General features: G+C 47.1%; 1 pseudogene; it reads right to left on the bottom strand.

Moving 5' to 3' along the window:
• Nucleotides 1-4935: 4935 nt before the first annotated feature.
• LOC123615770 (small ribosomal subunit protein uS2-like) lies at nt 4936-10902 on the bottom strand (annotated as a pseudogene).
• Between the last annotated feature and the right edge of the window lie 6598 nt (nt 10903-17500).

Here is a 17500-nt window from a genome sequence, read left to right as displayed (position 1 = left end):
AACTGTTCTAAGCAAAATCATTGGTTTTATTTCTGAAACTTGAGTCTCTGTTCCAAACACTAGATTTTGTTGATTCCCCCAGGTCCCCGGGGTCACCAGCCTTTAGAAATCACAGGACACACTGGTCATCACGTGCATATTCGATTTTCAGAAGGCACCTGAGAAAGGTCAGTGTCAGAGATCGACGGTTCTCAGCTTTCAGCGTTGGTTTCTCTTAGCCTGAGGGCCATTTGGATATGGGCCTAAGAACACAGTCACACAATGTCAGAGTATTAGTATTAAGTAGGCGATGCCCCTCTCCCTGCCTCTCAGCCTCATTTAGGAAAACATGAGGAAATAAATCTGATCTCCTCACGGTTCCCTTGTGCTGCCACAGCAGGAATACTGTATGATTTCAAGTTACTTATTAGAAATATTCCTGTGGGTATCGTGTGGGGGATGACTTTCCTGAGGTTATTACAGTGCCTGTATCATTAGGAAAATGAGGTGTAATTCTACCTGCTGTCTAATTCCAAGCGTGTCTTCTGCCTTTGGACAAAAACCAACTTCCAAGTCAAGAAGTGGGCCGTTCATCTTCAGTCTCACTTTCGTCACATTTTGGATGACAAGCTGAGGGTGGGGGAAAAATCACTTTCTCAAACCATTTGCTTCTAATAATAGAGACTTATCTCTTCTTTCAAAGGAAAGGATGTGAACCCAGGGGCAGCTGAGCATTAGAAAAGTCCAGCGTCCAGAATGGAACTGTTGGACTTTCGTACTTGCACTCGTGTCTGAGCAGAAAACAAGGAAAAATGCCTGTGGAATTGAGACGAGAAAAGGCAGTGTGGTCCTGATGGTCGGAGGACCGCGGTCACAGAGACTCTTTATGGGACACACCCTGGAGAATTGAATTCCTAAGTGACCTTGAGCAAGTCACTTCACTTCAAGTCACAGAGCAGCCTTCCTTGACTCTCCCTTTGTGTATCGGCTGTAGGTGTGTATGTATCCATGATCTGCCTTTTGGTTTACCTGAGGCAAATCTTTCCGACGCATTGACAGCACCTACCATTTAATTATTTCCCGAGTTGACAGCTCCCCCTTTCTGCAAGGAACACTAACATTTTAATTCCTTACTTTACTGACATGTAGATCCCTTCTAGTCTTCCCTTGCTTTCTCTGCAGCATCCACCCCTGCTGGCAGCCCCTCACAGCATAAGTTACACTGCCATTTTCGCTCCAGGGACGTTTGAAAGGGCGATACGGCTTCTTCTAAAACCTTTCAGGGCCAGCAAGAAGGCCCAGTCTTCCTCCTGCCCCCCAGGTTTTACTGAGGTATAAACAAAAGAAGAGATAAGAAAGGAAACCTCTTTCTAGCTCCTTCTAAGTCAGTCTTCAAAACAAGATTCCTTGCTTCGCTGGAAGTGAATGTTCACAAATTTTTCAAGCATTGGATTTGATTAAAAGTGCAAACCCATTACCAAACCAAATACCAGTGAGTTTTGAATAGCCTCCTCCTTTCCCGGCGCAGAAAACTGAGGAGGGACCTCACTTGCATTCGCACATTGTTGTCCTCGGAATTCAAAAGCTATACTTGCTCTCTGTCTATGCAGACGTGGCTGGGGCTGACCTGTCCAGAAACCATAAATCACTCCTTGAAAAGCTTTTGGAAAATCCGAAGAGATCAACAACATTTTTTGACTGCCATGACTAAGTCTCCTCCACTAAAACAAAGTGAGAGTATTGCGCAATTACCTAGAGGAAATTTGGGGCCTTTGGGACAGTCAATCATATAATTCAAGCAAAAGTGGATCTGGGGCCCTGACATTTGCAGATAATTGTGCAATTCTCAGCTGTGTGAGCCGGTCCTAGGAGAGTTCCCACCTTCAACTCGCCCGTTTTCTCCCATCCGGCTTCACTTTGTGCCTCTTGATTAGTAATAAAACGAATAAATCAAACAGACCCTGACTTGGCTCTCATGAGCTATGCTAAGAGAAATGAATATGAAAATTGTAAAATACCAAAGTAAAGGTGTCCTCCCCAACCTCATTTCTCATTTAAAAAGAAAGAAAGAAAAGAAAAAAAAATCCACAACGAGACTCGTTCAGCAAATATGAGCTTCGAAATTAAGGCTCGGCCCAGATGTTATTAAGTATAAATATTTATAAGACCCATAAAGATCCTGGCTAAGCTCAATTGTGCCTTAATGCGGCAAGTGTTTCAAATTCGGCTCTTTCGCTGTTTGAAGGCTTTAGAAGACAGGATACAGTAGAAGACGCATTACTGTTGGTGAGAGGAGGGGAGCTTCTCTTTTATGTTTTATGACCAGTTTTTCACTGAGGGGTATTGCTTTTCTCAGAAGTCACTTCTCGAGGCCTGTCTGCCACGAAGCCAGAAGAAAGTACGTTTGCTGCAGCCGTGACTTCAAGGGCCACTGGGTAAGGCACACACATGGTGAAACATGCATCCTCGATGTGAATGGATGGAGGAAAGCCAGGTTCCCTTTGTTCTCCCTCCCATTTCATGAACCACATAGCAAGATCCTAATTGCCTCGATGTAGTCATCCATTAAATGGGTGTGGCACGATTCTAATAAGTGGAGCACATTTAGCTCATGTTATTAAAATTTTGACTTGGTTAACAAGGGTGTGTTTTTCCAAAAAGCCAAACTCTAAGCCACACTACGTAAACAACCCCTTTGGTAACTTTTAGAGGCATAAACCAAAGAACTGTGGGCATACAAACTGTAATTCTATGATGAAACAGTTCAAACTACATGGTAGTCTGGGCTCTGGATTAAGAGTTTGGTCCTCCAGATTCCTGAACAGGGCTCGAGATCATTATTATTTTTAACCCATTTGTTTTATGGCAAGAAAAGACTGCCCACCTATCTTGTCTACCTGTGAACAATGCCTTGCTTTCTAAACAAGAAATATTTCACATGAACACTTAACTGGCTGGCGCATGCATTGTAAAAAGATTACTTAATAGGATGATTCATCTATGTATGGGAATGAAATGGACCTTGGGTTTTCCCCTCAGGATAGGTCCTAATCTGTGAAATAATTCCTGCTTCTCTGGGAAAGTCCTGATGCTGTTTCAGAGCCAACTGGCAGCGGCATGGGTCTGGACTCCCTCCCCCACTCCTGCAGTTGGGGGGGGGTGTCTTCCTGCTGCTGAGCGCTCAGGAGTGGAGGCTGTAGCTCTGCCCCAGCACCTGGCTTTGACGGTTCCTCTTTAAGTTCTCCAGGCATGACCCTGCCGGCCCCACCTGCTTCTCTACCCTCATTCTTACTGCTCAGCCCTTTTTGGCTACTGAAACTGACAATTAATGTTGACCCTGGGAACACTGATCTCCTCAGTGGAGGCCTTCATCCGCTGGACACATCTGGCAAGCGGTCCTTGGTGCTTACCTGGATTCCCTGATTAATGTAGATGTAAAGATTTTATCAGGGCTCCTGGCGGCCGGACTTCAAGAGGTAATCACAAAATCAATCCACATAGACTAACTGGGCTTAGACTCACTAAGAAGACATCCCACAATGTCAGGCACTTAATTAAGGCACTCTGGCTCCCCTGCCCCCGATTGATTCTTTTCTTTCCCTAACAGGTGATGCTGCTCCTCTGGGTGTTTGCACCATCCTCTGCTGGAGACCACGCTGCTTTCGGAGACTTGCAGTTTGTGGGAAGACCACCAGGGGGCACCTGTGCATCATCCCACTCCCCAGGGACCAGCCTGGGGTCCAGCACGATCCCTCTCATAGGCCCCCATCAAGCTTAAAGAGAACGTTAACTAGTCCTGTAGCATCTGTGCGGCTGCATTTCGTTTGCTGAGCCCCATGGTTCTCAGCTTCAGGCATCCTTGGAGGATAATCAGAAACTCCTCTCCTCCGGTCTATTTTCCATCCCACTTAGGGCACCGGCGTGTATGGCAGAGCAGAGGGACTGTCTGACCCCTGAGCAAGCAGCCTGCTGCTTTGGCCTGAGCATCTGGGAACATTAGCCAGGTTGCCTCGCTTGACATAGATGGAAATTCAAAGACTTCAGAAATGGAGGTTAGCAACAATGTAAGCACCTTGTGAAAAGTAGTGCAGATCAGAGATGACCAACTTCCTGCCACTTGATGATGTCGAGCACGGTCTGGGCAGCACTGCCTGGCCGTCACTGGCCAGGCTCATCTGGAGTGACCTCAGCACATTATCGTTTAATTCCGCAAACACTGTCCAGGCATTGTGCTAGGGACATACTTGTCGCGCTCTAGTGTTGACAGGACTAAAGAGGGGAGAGGGGAGAAAGTCAGCAGGCCATTATAAAACGGTGATTGAGCAAATGCTGGGGGTGGAAGGCTTTCAAAATAAGGCATCTTCTGACTCAGTCGTGGAGGGTGAGTCACCTGGCCAGTCCCCTGTGGCATCCGGGTAGCTCTGGGCCACAACCATTAAGAGAAGCTCTATTGCCTGAGGGCCTGGCTGCAGAGGGGCAGGCAGGCTCCAGAGAAGGTCAGACACTCATTCAGTCATTCAACATTGATTGAGCACCTACTATATGCCAGGCAACAACATGAACCGGGCTGGGGCAGCATTCCTCATCACATAAGGAGGTCGCTCACCTGGTGGTACCTACGTTGGACTCCAGTAGTCAAGTAGAATCCACCTGGTCCTGGCTGTAAGAGACAAAGCATCCATAGAGGACTTCATTGTCCAGCTCAGGTCTTTATGAAGCTGCCAAGATTTGTTTGAAACAACTGACCCACACTTTGGAATGAGAAGCAAGAATAGCTCATCATTTACTAGAGTTTTCCACATCCTCATCCGTCCTCAAAACGGAGGCTCAGCCAGTGTGGTCACCATGACTCTAACTCCGGCAGAGGTGTCTTCCCTCCTGCTGGTGGATCCAGGCCTTTGGCCGCCCTGAGGGACTGTCTCTGCTGGGCTGGCATCTTTGACACAGTCCCTGCCACTGTCACCAGAGTCTCATCCACAAACGTGGTGGACAAAGAAGTATAAATTTTTAAAAATTTCCTATAACTTTATTTTAATTTCTGCTTGATGGTCAGAAACATATTTCCATTTATTCTGGGTTTCCTCTCCCTGTTTTTCCCAGGACTTGACGAGGGTTGAAGAGGGAAGTTGGAGGGGATTCCGTCCTTGAGTCTTCTGTCCAAGAGGGTCCCCTCTGAGATGTCCACTGAGCCTGTCCACAGAGACCCTCAAGTTCAAGGTTATCTTTGCTGAGCAGATACACAGCAGTGAGTTCCTTTTGCTGCTCCCACAGGGCTCAGCCTGGCCTGCAAACTTTGTCCAGGGACTTGACTTCCTAGGACTCTGTCCAGAAAAATGGTCAGGGGCGCCACCCTGGGACTCCACTGCCCATCCTGCATCCTGGGGGTCTTTTTTAAAAAAACATTAGGAGGGACATCTTTTTCCATCTTGAGCATTTGTCTTTAGAGGAATTCCCTGTACCTTTAGGTTTGCTTTGGAGGCACAAAAAAAATCCCTAATGGGTGTAGGCTTTGGGAAACTAAGATGGGTGTAGCTCTACCATCTGCCTTGCATGTTTTTCTAAAAGAAAGTGTTTATTTTCATCAACCTTATTTCCATGTTTTGTTTAAGCGTCTGGGGAAGAACAGCTGAGACCCCTCAGTGGTGATTCCTACCCTGGCAGCAGCCTGAGCCACGGGAGCGGCAGACCCGTCTTCAGTGGCGGGCTGAAAGCTCTTGTCCTGAGCAGGGAGCCCCTGCGGACGCACTGAGGGCACCTGTCCCTGCAGACCCATCTGTGACCTTGGGTGGAGTGGCAGTGAGCTCGGGAGCTGGAGCAATGCGTGCACACAGACGCTGCTCCTTGGTCACAGCCTTGTCAGCAGCAACCTGCTCTGCCTCTCCGGTCTCTGTAAGATCTCTGTGGAAGTAGAGATCAGGTGTGACCTCCCATGGGTGACGCTGCCACGTGTGTGCTTAGCTTCCCCGGTCAGCACCCACCACATCAGACCGGCTGAGCTTGCTCCCTTGTTGTTGCATGGACAGCAATGTCCACACAGCACAGGGGACAGGCTGTGTCACACAGAGCCAAGGTAGGCAGGTTAACATAAGACGCCTTTGGGGGAGGCTGGTAGGCAGAATGGGGATCAGGAACCACTAGAAGTTATGGCTCCCGGAAGGCTGCCTAGACCTGGTTCAAGAAGGTTCCGGGAAGTGGCCAGCAACAGGGTGGCTCCAGTGGCAGCAGGAACTTCCACACAGCTTGCTGTCCGGTCTTCCTGGGGGAGATGACGCCGACACCAGCCAGATTTTCAATGGCAACAATGGCGCAAGCTGCTGAAGGTTGTCTTCAGATTTGTGATGTAGATGCCATCACCTTCCTTTCAAAGATGGACTGTTCCTTTTGGAAGTCAAGGTGGGTGCTGCTTAAGTGCATTCCTGCTGTGAAGAATTGGAGAACATCTTCCTCCTTCACTGGCAGGACATCAAGGGCTCTGGACACGGTGAAGATTTCCTTTTAAGCTGCTGTGGGAAGCCAGAGCGACGCTGTGTGGAGCCTCTCTGGGCAGCACAGGAGGCGGCTTTGATATTTCTGCAGCTGCGCCATCCACCCCGCCCAGCCCCCAGGCAACGCAGATGAGGGGACGTGAGAGAAGAAGAGGGATCACCAGGAGAGAGATTTTTTTCTAAGCGTTTAAAATATTAAACACATTTAGTATCTCTGTTAAAATCTCAAAAATGTGCTCCTACCACATCGAAGTGTTCTTAGTTTTCATCCCTGCGTGAACAACGTTCCAAGTTCCCTTTCAGAACAGTCTTTCATCTACTGGCTCAGTGTGGCTCTATTAAGTACTCTGCAGAATGTTTGCCCCCGCAGTTACTTCTGCTCCTCCAACCCTGTGCCTCTCTCTCTAACGGTAAATCTCAGCCCTGCTCTGAGGCAGCAAAAAGTGGGTATGATGTAGCTTGTTGGAGATCCCCCCATGAGCCCCAACTCCACCACGCGTCTCTGGGTCAGTCAACCACTACGTATGTCCCGGGCTGCAGCCACTTGGGAACATTGCTGGGTAACAGTTTCATGCCTCCCATGAATGGAATTGCCTGGGCCCTGGGACACCAAAGCTGAAAGGCACAAACAGACCTCCCCTCAATGAGCTTACAGTACAGGAGAAAAGGACACAGAACATGTGTTTCAATGTAAGAAAAGGAGTTCAGTTTTGAACATGCAGTGTTTTAGTGGATGGACTGGTAGAAATTTCTGGAGCTGGGGATGGAGCCATTAAGATGTAGGTGACAATTCAACACGGATACATGACAAGACCACCACGGATAAGAACTAACATATCGAACATGCTGTGTCCCTGGCCACGTGATATCCTCACATCTTCATGTACGTTTTCTCTCTGAATGAAGTTGCTGTTATGATTATCACCCAAGGCAAAAGTGAGAAAACCTTGTAAAAGGTCCTCCAAGGCCTTGGAGCTGACAAGCAGGGAGGCTGGGGGTCAAGTTCAGCCTGAAGGACTCTTGAGTTTGCACTCCCAGCCAAGGGGCCACACGGCTTGATCAGATAATAGGTTTGTTCCTTACGTGTCTCCACTGCTCTGTTGGAAACAGTTAGGTGAACGGGCACCATTACTGGTCTCTTGGACTGTCCCAGAGCACGGTCCACACCTGGCATCTAGTCAGTGTCATTAACGGCTGACTTCCTAACCCTCTGTCTTCACCATGTGCCCGTGAAATATTATCTGAGAACTTCAATTCAATTCCACAGACTGCTGTTGAATAGCTAAAGAGTGTGGGAGTGAGGGTGGCATTCAAAGATGAGTAAGACGTGATCCCTCGCCTTAGGATAGTCTGATTTTTGTGTGGAAGGAGGGGGAGGGAGGCAGAGAGAAGCCACCACACCCAGCTCTGGGCCACAGGGCAGGTAATGAGAGTCCTCTGGGTACCAGACCAGGTTGCAAAGCCACCAAGACCCACGGGGAGTCCCCGGTGGGCTCAGCACAGGGCTGACTTCTCCACTGAGCACAGCAGGAAGGGTGCCTGGGACCCGTGATACTTTTCGGGGCCCCCAAACTATTTTTACTTTTCTTTTAAAATCAGAAAAAGAAAAAGAATAATAATCATGAGCCCAGCTTGGATTACACTTGTCTTATGCCAACACAGGCATAAACAATCCTATATGTTTATTTACTTTTCTAGAGGTAGGAGCCCATGGAAGCAAAAGTGCCTGAGGCCCTCAAAGTCCTCACGTGGCTCAGCCATGATGCCGAATACTGGCCATTCGATGCACACTGGACTTTATGTGATACAGAGACCCGTCCTTGGCTTTGAAGTAAATACTGGAAACTTGTGGTGCTATTTTTTTTTATCAATGATCTCAAAAGGGGATCCAACAACATCAAGGTCCAAACGTGAGAAGAAAATGATTTTAGAACCATGAAACTTTGCCTTTATATGACCAGGGAAAGAAGCTGTGAATACCAACATCCACTTCATGAACCCCAAACAGCATCACTTTGGGTCCCAAACCCTGGAGTTAGTAAGAATCATTGCTAAGAAAGAGGCCCGATTACTCTCCCTGCCGTAATGAGGATGCAAAACATCAAGAGCAAGAGCCCCACTCTGAGAACAAGTAAGCAATCCGTGTCCCCTGCTGGAGACTCGGGAAGGGAGGCTGCCCCATCGCACCTGCTGAAACCTCACTGCACGTGGGCGGGGACAGGAGGCACGCCCCCCAGCTCATGACAGCTGCTGGCTGGGGAGACTGGCTCTTTTTTTTTCCAGTAAGGGCCTCCGTGAGAAGGCTGGGGGCCCTCAGAGGAGGCACCAAAGCTGGAGTCCAGAGCCCTTCAGAGGGATGTGGAGGGCGGGGTGCAAACATCTCTAGGATACTGGTCCCAGAGATGGTGGGAAAGACTGTCAGTGGAACCCAGAGATCCAGAACACAGCTCAGAGGGCTGCCTGCTCCCCCATCCCTCAAGGGAGGCCCCTGGGTTATAAGCGTCTCTCAAAGTCACTACCAGGGCTTGGAATGAGGATGAGGGCAGTTTAGACAACACTGTGAGGGCTAAGATCAGACCATGACTCATGCTTGCAAATGCTGACCAAGTCTACCTCCTACCTGAAGGGCGAAGTGACATTTCTCGTCCTTTCCCCAAATAAATCTTCCCCGTGCAGCATTCTCCGAGGACCTCAAGGCCTGTCAAGGGCTTGGCCCCGAGCTCATTGAAACCACAGTAATTGCCAAGTTTTGCAGATGTTTGCACTGACTGCTTTATGTTTTGCAATATTCCAGAGCTGCTCCCAAGTGCTGCTCATCCATTCAGCAAGTTAATGCTTAATAAGAATGATCTACAAAGGGTGACAGCTCCAAAAAATGAGGAGGGGAGAACTGCCTCCAATGAGCGTGGATGAGCAAAATAAATAAATAAATACAGTGCTGTTCCCAATAGACTGAAGTGCAGAAAAGGGAACTTGTTCAGCAATTCCTAGGGGAAAAAATAAGGGAAAAAAAAAGGGGACAGCAACATTTATGTATGGACACAGGCATGATTCTTTTTCTCAGAAGTGATGTAAGATCCCCAATGAGATCCTCAACTGGGGTTGGGAATGTCCCGCTGAACCCAGGCTGAACTGAGACGAACGTACAGGTGAGCTATATCTGAAACGTACAAGGTGAACTATACCTGAAAGGTACAAGGTGAGCTCTGATAGAAACCTGCATTGATTCCATAGCCAAGGAAGGGTTAGTTCCCAGGGCAAGGAAAGTTTGGTTAACTCTTTAGGAAGCACAGTGATCCCAAAGCTATAGAAATGGAATAACCATTTCTACTTTTTAACCTGCCTTTCACTACAGCATCTCATTTAATGTTTGCAAAAATCCTGCGGGCACCAGTATTAGTATCTCTACAAAGAGAGAAAGGTTAAAGGATTTTTGTCAAGTTCAATCAACAATTTAGTGGGATCTGGGATTAAAAGACGGGTCTTTATTTCCTCCCAGCATTTGTGCGATGAATAAGATGCTAAATTTCCTTTATAGCTGCGATATATTGTGTGTTTTGCACGTAGTACATCTAATCCTCACCTTGGTCCTGCAAAAGTGGTATTATTACCTTCATTTAAAGATGGCAAAATTAAGGCTGAGGGAGAGATCGATTACGCAACAGACCCGAGGTCACAATTATTTCAACAAATCTTAGGTTTCATTTTGCGCCAAGCTGGGGGCTCCTTAGCTACCAACCAGAGCAAGCACAATTCAGGAAAAAAAATGACCAAAAGGTGTCAGTCAAAACAAGTTGAATTTAAAAAAAAAAATATTTTTAAGGGTAAGATAATCGTCTGATGCACCATGGTTTTTGTTTTGTTTTTGTTTTTTCCATGCTAACAGGCTGAATTCCATGTAGGAATGGGAGAAATGCCATAATTGCATGGAAGGATTACAGATGTATGCAGATTTGTTTTATTAATTAAGCAGGTCTGGATGCTAATTCAGTGGCTATGCACCAGAGCTCCCGGGAAATGCACACAGAGGCGATAACTTTAAGGAGATTTGTGAATAATGCAGGTGGGAATTGTAGAAAAGGAGGAATGTGGTTGCACAACCACGTTGTACAGCATCGAATCCAGCAGTTTTAAAGTGATGTCCATGAACTGTGCTATCTCCAGCCACCCACCAGCTGGAGGCCACGGGGAGGGGTACGGGGAGTAATTACACGAGTAAGAGAGCAATTTTTCTTTAACTGTGGACCTACCCTCTTTGCAGGAACCCCAGCCTGTCTCAGTGCCCCCCCCTCCCCAGCTCTGTGATCATCAGGCCTGCGAGCCTCTAGCAGACTTGCTACCTCATGTTCGCACCAGCTCCCTGCCGCCCCAGTTCTCCCCTCGCAACTTCAGTCTCCGAACCTGCAAAGCTGCTGCTGCTGCTGCTGTGGCCTGACATCGCCCTCCAGCTGGAGGCTGCCCTGGCTGACCCTCAGCTGCCCTGTCCCTGTCCCGCTCCAGAGACTGGCCTCAGGGGCAATCTTGTCTTTAACACGTGGCCTCCTCTGTTCCAGGGGTCACAGAAGACTGTGCCCAGAACTCGCCACGTCTTACAGAGATTTTAATGAAAGAGCTCTTCTATTTATTTGTGTTCCTGCCTCTGAGGCCCGGGGCCATGACACCAGCCCCTGAGAGGGAAGGCTGGGGTTCGGGGGGTGGGGCTCAGCCGGGGCATCACACTTGCTGTCGCTTAGCTTAGCTTCTGACACTGACCCGCCATCCTTGCACCGACCCTATATCCTTCCCTCTGTTTTCCCAGGCCCGTCTGAATCCTGGGGTGAACACAGTTTACCTTGCACCCTGCGGCACTCACTAAAAGCAAACAAGTTTTCCCCAAGCATTGGCAATTCCACCAGAAGAAGAACAAAGGTCAGTGCAGTCACATGGACTCTGATTAACACAAAGCCGCAGGAACACACCCCTGGATTAAATGCTTTCCCAAGCTGCCCCTGCCCCTTGGACAGAGGAGCTATTCTCGCTGTTATGGAAAAAGGAGCTTTGCTTAGTTTGCCCAATGGGATGTGTCTAGTTCCCACATTTCAAGCTGGGTTTTCCTACTGTTGTTTTTAAATTATGTTGTTTTTAAATTATTTTAAGAATGATGCTGTCACTTGAATTAAAAAAAAATGGATAGAAAAAACAGTTTTATCATACAGGAATAAAAGAAAAAATGTCGCTTTTTAAAAAAATCAGGATTATGGAGGTACGATTTATATGCAATAAACTTTACTCTCTATTTAGTGTACGATTGGATGACAAATACATACAGTTGTATAATCACCACGATCAAGTTTCCACTTCTTCTACCCAAAAAGTTTTCTGTCCCTTTGCAGTGAACCCCTCCCCATCTACATCCCCTGCCTCCCGACAATCACTGATCTGTTTTCCTTCTTTATAGTTCTACTTTTCCTAGAATGCCATACAAGTGCAATCATACACTGTATATAGTCTTTGGTGTCTGGTTTATTTCATTGAGCACAACGCCTTTCAGACCCATCCATGTTGCTGCAGGTACCAGGAGTTCATTTCTTTTTACTGCTGAGTAATATTCCTTTAATGTGGTTGTACTACATTTTGTATATCCATTTCCCAGTAGGTGAATATTTAGGTTGTTTCCAGTTCTTAGCTACTAAGAGTCAAGTTGCTATGAATATTTGTTTACAGGTGTTTGTGAAATCATATGTTTTCATTTATTTGGGGTAAATTGTGGTAAATACCTAAGGGTGGGATAGCCAGGCATTTGTCAAGTATACATAGAAACAGTTTTGAAGAAGAGAGGAGTTTAAGAATGTTGCTGGATAGTTCCTACAAGAAGTAAAATATAAAGGTGATGAATTTTAAGAAGAGTCAGCTCAACTCTGGGCTCCGTCCCACCTTCCGAGGCCTTGAGGTTGGTCAGTTCACTGCTTAGTTGGTCTAGACACAAAGAATGGGGCAGATGCCTTTCATTATCCAGTGGCTCCACCATGTATCAGTGGGCAAGTACTTAAACTCACTGTGCTTTTGTTTCCTTTGCTGTAAAATGAGCATGAGCCTAGTGCCTCCTTCACAGAGATGCTGTGAGCCTTTTAAAAAGTATACAAGTAAGAGTGTAGAAAAATGCCTGGCATGTAGCAGGAACTCAATAAACACTACCTACTTAAAGTCTGGGGGGACATCAGAACTAGCATTTAAACGGAAAGAGATTATAGCAGAGATCATTTGTCTTCCTAGAAAGCTCTGATATTTTGAATCAAATATGCTCACCAGATGACATGACAAATACATTCATTTATTTAACACATCTCCACGGAGTGCCTATTGAGTGCCAGGTGAGGAAAACAGGCCCAGTCCACATGCCTAAGGAGCTTACAGTCTAGGAGAGGCAGGCAGAATGAATGGTGTGTGTGGTACGTAATTACAACTCCAATGGGGGCAAGGGAAGAAAGGATGAAGGAGAGTATAGGACTACCAGCCCTACCTTGCACTGGGATAGCCCTTTATGGCTTCTAATTCAGCTCAGTTGTTGACCCTGCCCAAGAGGACACAAAGACGGCCCCTCCTGCTCTCTCATTCATCCCCCTCCTTCATTCATTAATCACCAGCAAACATTCGCCTTAGAATCAGGCGGTGAGGACACACACAGACAGGAATCAGATATTACTTCTCCTGCCAGGGAGTTTACAGCATTGTAGGGGATGAGACCGCGATGAATCTACAGCGACAGCTCCCTTCCTGCTGGAACTGCTCTGATGAAAAGGATCATGAAACTTTGATGAGTCCACCAGAGAGGCAGCTAAGCACCATTTCCACTGGCCTAGATTTAGCAGTGGGATGATGCCACAGAGACTAACTTGCTGCTTTGGCTGAATGGGACCCCAAGACATGGAGGGCCTTCTCCTCAGGGGCCCTACGGAGAGGTTAAAGCCCTGGGGGGAGGAGGAGGCGGTGGGCAACACAAGACCCTCAGTCAGTCCCCTCCCTGAAGCCAGATGGTGCTTGCCAGAGACTTCCAGAGGCAACGGTGCGAACAAGCAGCAGTGCTGCTGTGCGGACATGTAATATGTCTTGAAAAACAGCAACTGTTTCAGGAAACTGGAAAGGCACTAACCTGCTGAGAAGCCAGTCCTGATGTGCGGGAACCTGTGTGGGAGTCGCAGGGGCAGGCTTGCCCTTCTCTTGGGTCTCAGCCAGGCCCAGCCAAAGGAGCTACTGGACAAGCAGTTGAGTTAGTGTCACCTGTGTGTCCCACTCTGGTCCTTCCTTTGGCTTTCAGCTGTGCCTTCTAAGGGGTAGGCACGATGCTCCGTCCTATGGGGTGTCCAGGATGTAGAAATGGCTTGTGTTGGTTTTGCAGCACCCCCATTCCTTTGGGCGTTTGTTCCTTCGCCAACCCAATCATGTGATGCCGTGGGGCTATCCATCACAGGTTCCTAGCCTCCTAGTCAAGAGATGGGCATGACATTCAGGCTTGATTTTCTGCCCCTTCCCTGTGTGGCAGAGGTTGGGCTTGGGGTGGTCATGTGGCCTGAACTGGACCAATTAGAGACTTTTACTGCGACTTGTTAATTTGCAACCGCAGGTGTGATGGCTTTGTGGTGAACTTCTCTGAACTACATTTCCTAGAATTCCCTTCCCAGTATGTTTTCAGACAGGGTGGGCTATAAGGGATATTCTCTTGGGGCCTAGGGGACAGAAGAGAAGCAACAGCCATTTTATAGCACACACACACCTTCTCCCAGTTATTCAAACACTAACATGGGTGCTGCTGAGAAGGGATTTTGCAAATGTTCTTAAAGTCTCCGATCAGTTAGGGAGACTGTGCTGGGCTGGCCTAACTGTATCAGTCAGAAGGCCTTAAAAGAAGGCTCAAGCCTTCCCTGGACAATAGCTTCCACCTGTGCCTGCTGGTCTAGCTTACTTCTGATTTTCCCTTCCTAAAGGCCTCTGTATGGGCTTAGCCAGTCGATTCCTCATGATAAATCTCTAGGGTGTGTGTGTGTGTATGTGTGTCCATCCCCTATCGTTTCTCCTTGACAGAGTTTTGTATGGGTGATTATTGCAGAATCTGCTACTTGTCCCATGTATCTATTCTTTTCTATCTTTATACTAGAACTCCTGAATTTTAGCAAGGCTCATACAGCCAGAGGTTAAATTCAAAAGGATAGTACTAACCCAAGAAAAATAAGAATATATAGCTGTAGAAGGATGTCTATGCTAACATTTGTATAATTGCATAATTGCTAAGAACTAGAAATAACCCAGTTGTCAGGTAGTGAACAGATATATGGACCAGGAACAGCTGTGTAGTGGAGTATTATTCAGCAATAAAAAGGAACAACTGCTATGCACAAAACACATGGGTGAATCTCAACATCATTCAAAAGCTAAAAGAAGTGAAAAAAGCCAGTCAAAAAAGGCTCCATATTTGTAAATCATATATCTGATAAGAAATTTGTATCTAGACTATCTATGTAATTCTTACACTCAAAAATAAAGAAATGTAACCTGATGAAAAAGTGGGCAAATCATTCTAATAGACATTTCTCCAAAGAAGATATCCAAATACCAATAAGTACATAAGAAGGATGGGCAACATTATTAGTCATTAGAAAATGCAAATTAAAGTCATAATGAGATACTCTTTCATATGCACTAGGATGGCTAAAAGAAAAGAGAGAGACAATAACAGGTGTTGACAAGGATGCTGAGACACTGAGAACGGAACTTCTGCGAAATGAGGCCCTTCCCAAGGCAGAAAGAAGTAGGTTACCAATAGAGATAGGGAATATTCAGAGGTAGGAGATCCTTTACACTCCAGAAGAGGAAGGACTCTGGAGAAAATGTCCACAGGCAGCTGCTTCAGGTGCTGCCAAGTGGTCAAGGAGGATCCAGACCAGTAAACAAGGGCACGAACCAACCAAGTCATCAGTGTCCCCCAAGACAGCCCCACTGGCTATACTGTGCACCACCATGACTTGCAGAGTTGAGGGGACTGGGAGGGAAGGAAGGAGAGCTTGAAGAAGTCATAGAATTGAGGAAGCTCTATAGGAAGACCTGAATGTATTTCTGGGAACAAAGGGCCTCCCCAGAGTGAGTGCAGTGGGAAGAGGCCAAGAGCCAGGAGGACTGGGTGGGCTGAATGGGGAGTAGGTCCCATGATTTTTCCCAAGCTACAACCATTTCTCTTCTTTCTCTGGTAAGAGTTAGTAACAGACATCCTTGCTCAGGACATTAGAAGGCTTAGATTCTCAGAATTAAAAGCCCTTTGGTGTGATAATAATAATAATTTGATTTATTAGAGGTATGACTCACTGGGTATAAGGATGAAATGATTTTATTCCTTCCAATAACTTCCTATTGATAAGGTCCATACTGACCCCTCCTTTCTCACTGAGGGCCTGGTCTCTTCATCACACCATTTTGACCAGATTCCATAAGTTTCCCTCATTCTTGGTTACTAAAACAGTTTAATTTTGGCATTTAAGATTCAGTCTTTATCATTAAAATGTCTTCATTCCTAATCTGAGGCTGCTATGGCGGAGGGGTATGATCTGGCTCTGAAACAACTCCTCTCCAGTAAGAGCTGGCTCTCCCACAGCCAGGGCAGGAAGGAGGCAGAGCCTCCCCTGGTGACTGTCACAGGGACGCCCCCCGGCCTCACATGACTCAGTCGGCTTCTGTGTGCTCTGCGGGCAGCCTCGCTGTGGTGGTTACCTCCAGGTAGGTAGTATGGGGGTTCTTCCTGGAGAGCTGTTTAGTTTCACCTCCACCCCTCAGACTCATTCGGCCTCATCAGTAACACCTGTTTCCCATTCGTTCTCCAGATGGGGTGTCCCACTGACCTTGAAACGCCCTTGGCTCTTGTGCCTTCAATCACCTCTGTGCTCCTTCACAGCACAGAAACAACTAGGCTCCTCTTCCACAACCTATGAGGGCCATGAATGTTCATTCTGTTAACTCAGGCTTGGCTCCCTTAAGAAGCAGCTTCGTCAGACAAAAAATATTTGAAAATTTCAGAAAAACAATGCATAATTTTTTAGTATAAGTATATCCCATGCAATATTGGGGATGTACTTATACTAAAAAATTATGCATTGTTTATCTAAAATTCAAATTTACCTGGGTGTCTTGTAATTGCATTTGCTACACCTGGCAAACTGAGATGGAGACTGGCATGCAGGAAGTTTCTGGTAGGAAGGATCGGGGGGCAGGGGGGTTGTTCTCAGGATCAACACCCATGATGGGGAGAAGCCAGCGGCACTGGGCAGAGAAAGAAGTTCAACTGTGATGTAGCTGCAAAAAAGACCTCAGCCAACGCTCCAGGGAGCTCTGGAGCTAGGATGGTCCTTCAGAATTGCCCCACATTGAGGGGAGTTGGCTGAGGCTTTATCCTCCCAAACTGACTGTGTCACTAGCTGTGAGCTGACCCCGGAAGGAGGTATAACCTTGGGCAAAGCTGTGCTCTGCCACAGGAGCAAATCCATGCATGAGAGGCTCATCTGAGAGCTGTAACCTGCTCCATACTTCCCACATATGTAAGTTTCACCTCCATCACGTGGAAACTAGGTGCCTTTGGAACTCATCGCACAAAGGGTTCACGTAGATCAAACAGCAACTAGTGGCAGAAGAATTCGAATCATCACAAGGACAAAGGGCAAGAACAAAAGTAAGAAGAAACTGCGCCGCGGCACACTGGACCATATTCATGACAAAACCAGTGATTTAGTTTCAGCGCACCACCCGTATCAGTCACATCACGGGAATAAAATGTATATGAGGACTTTGATTTATCTTAGTTAAAACCTGTTAAGTCTAACATACTTGCAAGCAGGAGTTTTATTACCTCTTTACACTGAACACTGGGGCTCCAGAGAGTCCTCTCTCTTTAACAGGGGTGTGTGCTGAGCTCACATTTCAGAAGCAAGGCTGGAGACCACAGTGGGCTTCTGGGGGCGGGGGGGATTGCTTCCCCTCCCCCGCCAGCGCTTATTTGTCCCCACCTCTGAGCCTTCACC

Source organism: Camelus bactrianus, chromosome 14 (genome assembly GCF_048773025.1).
Source record: "Camelus bactrianus isolate YW-2024 breed Bactrian camel chromosome 14, ASM4877302v1, whole genome shotgun sequence".
NCBI lineage: Eukaryota > Metazoa > Chordata > Mammalia > Artiodactyla > Camelidae > Camelus > Camelus bactrianus.
The sequence above is the reverse complement of the archived record's forward strand: the minus strand, read 5'-3'. Positions and strand labels throughout refer to the sequence as shown.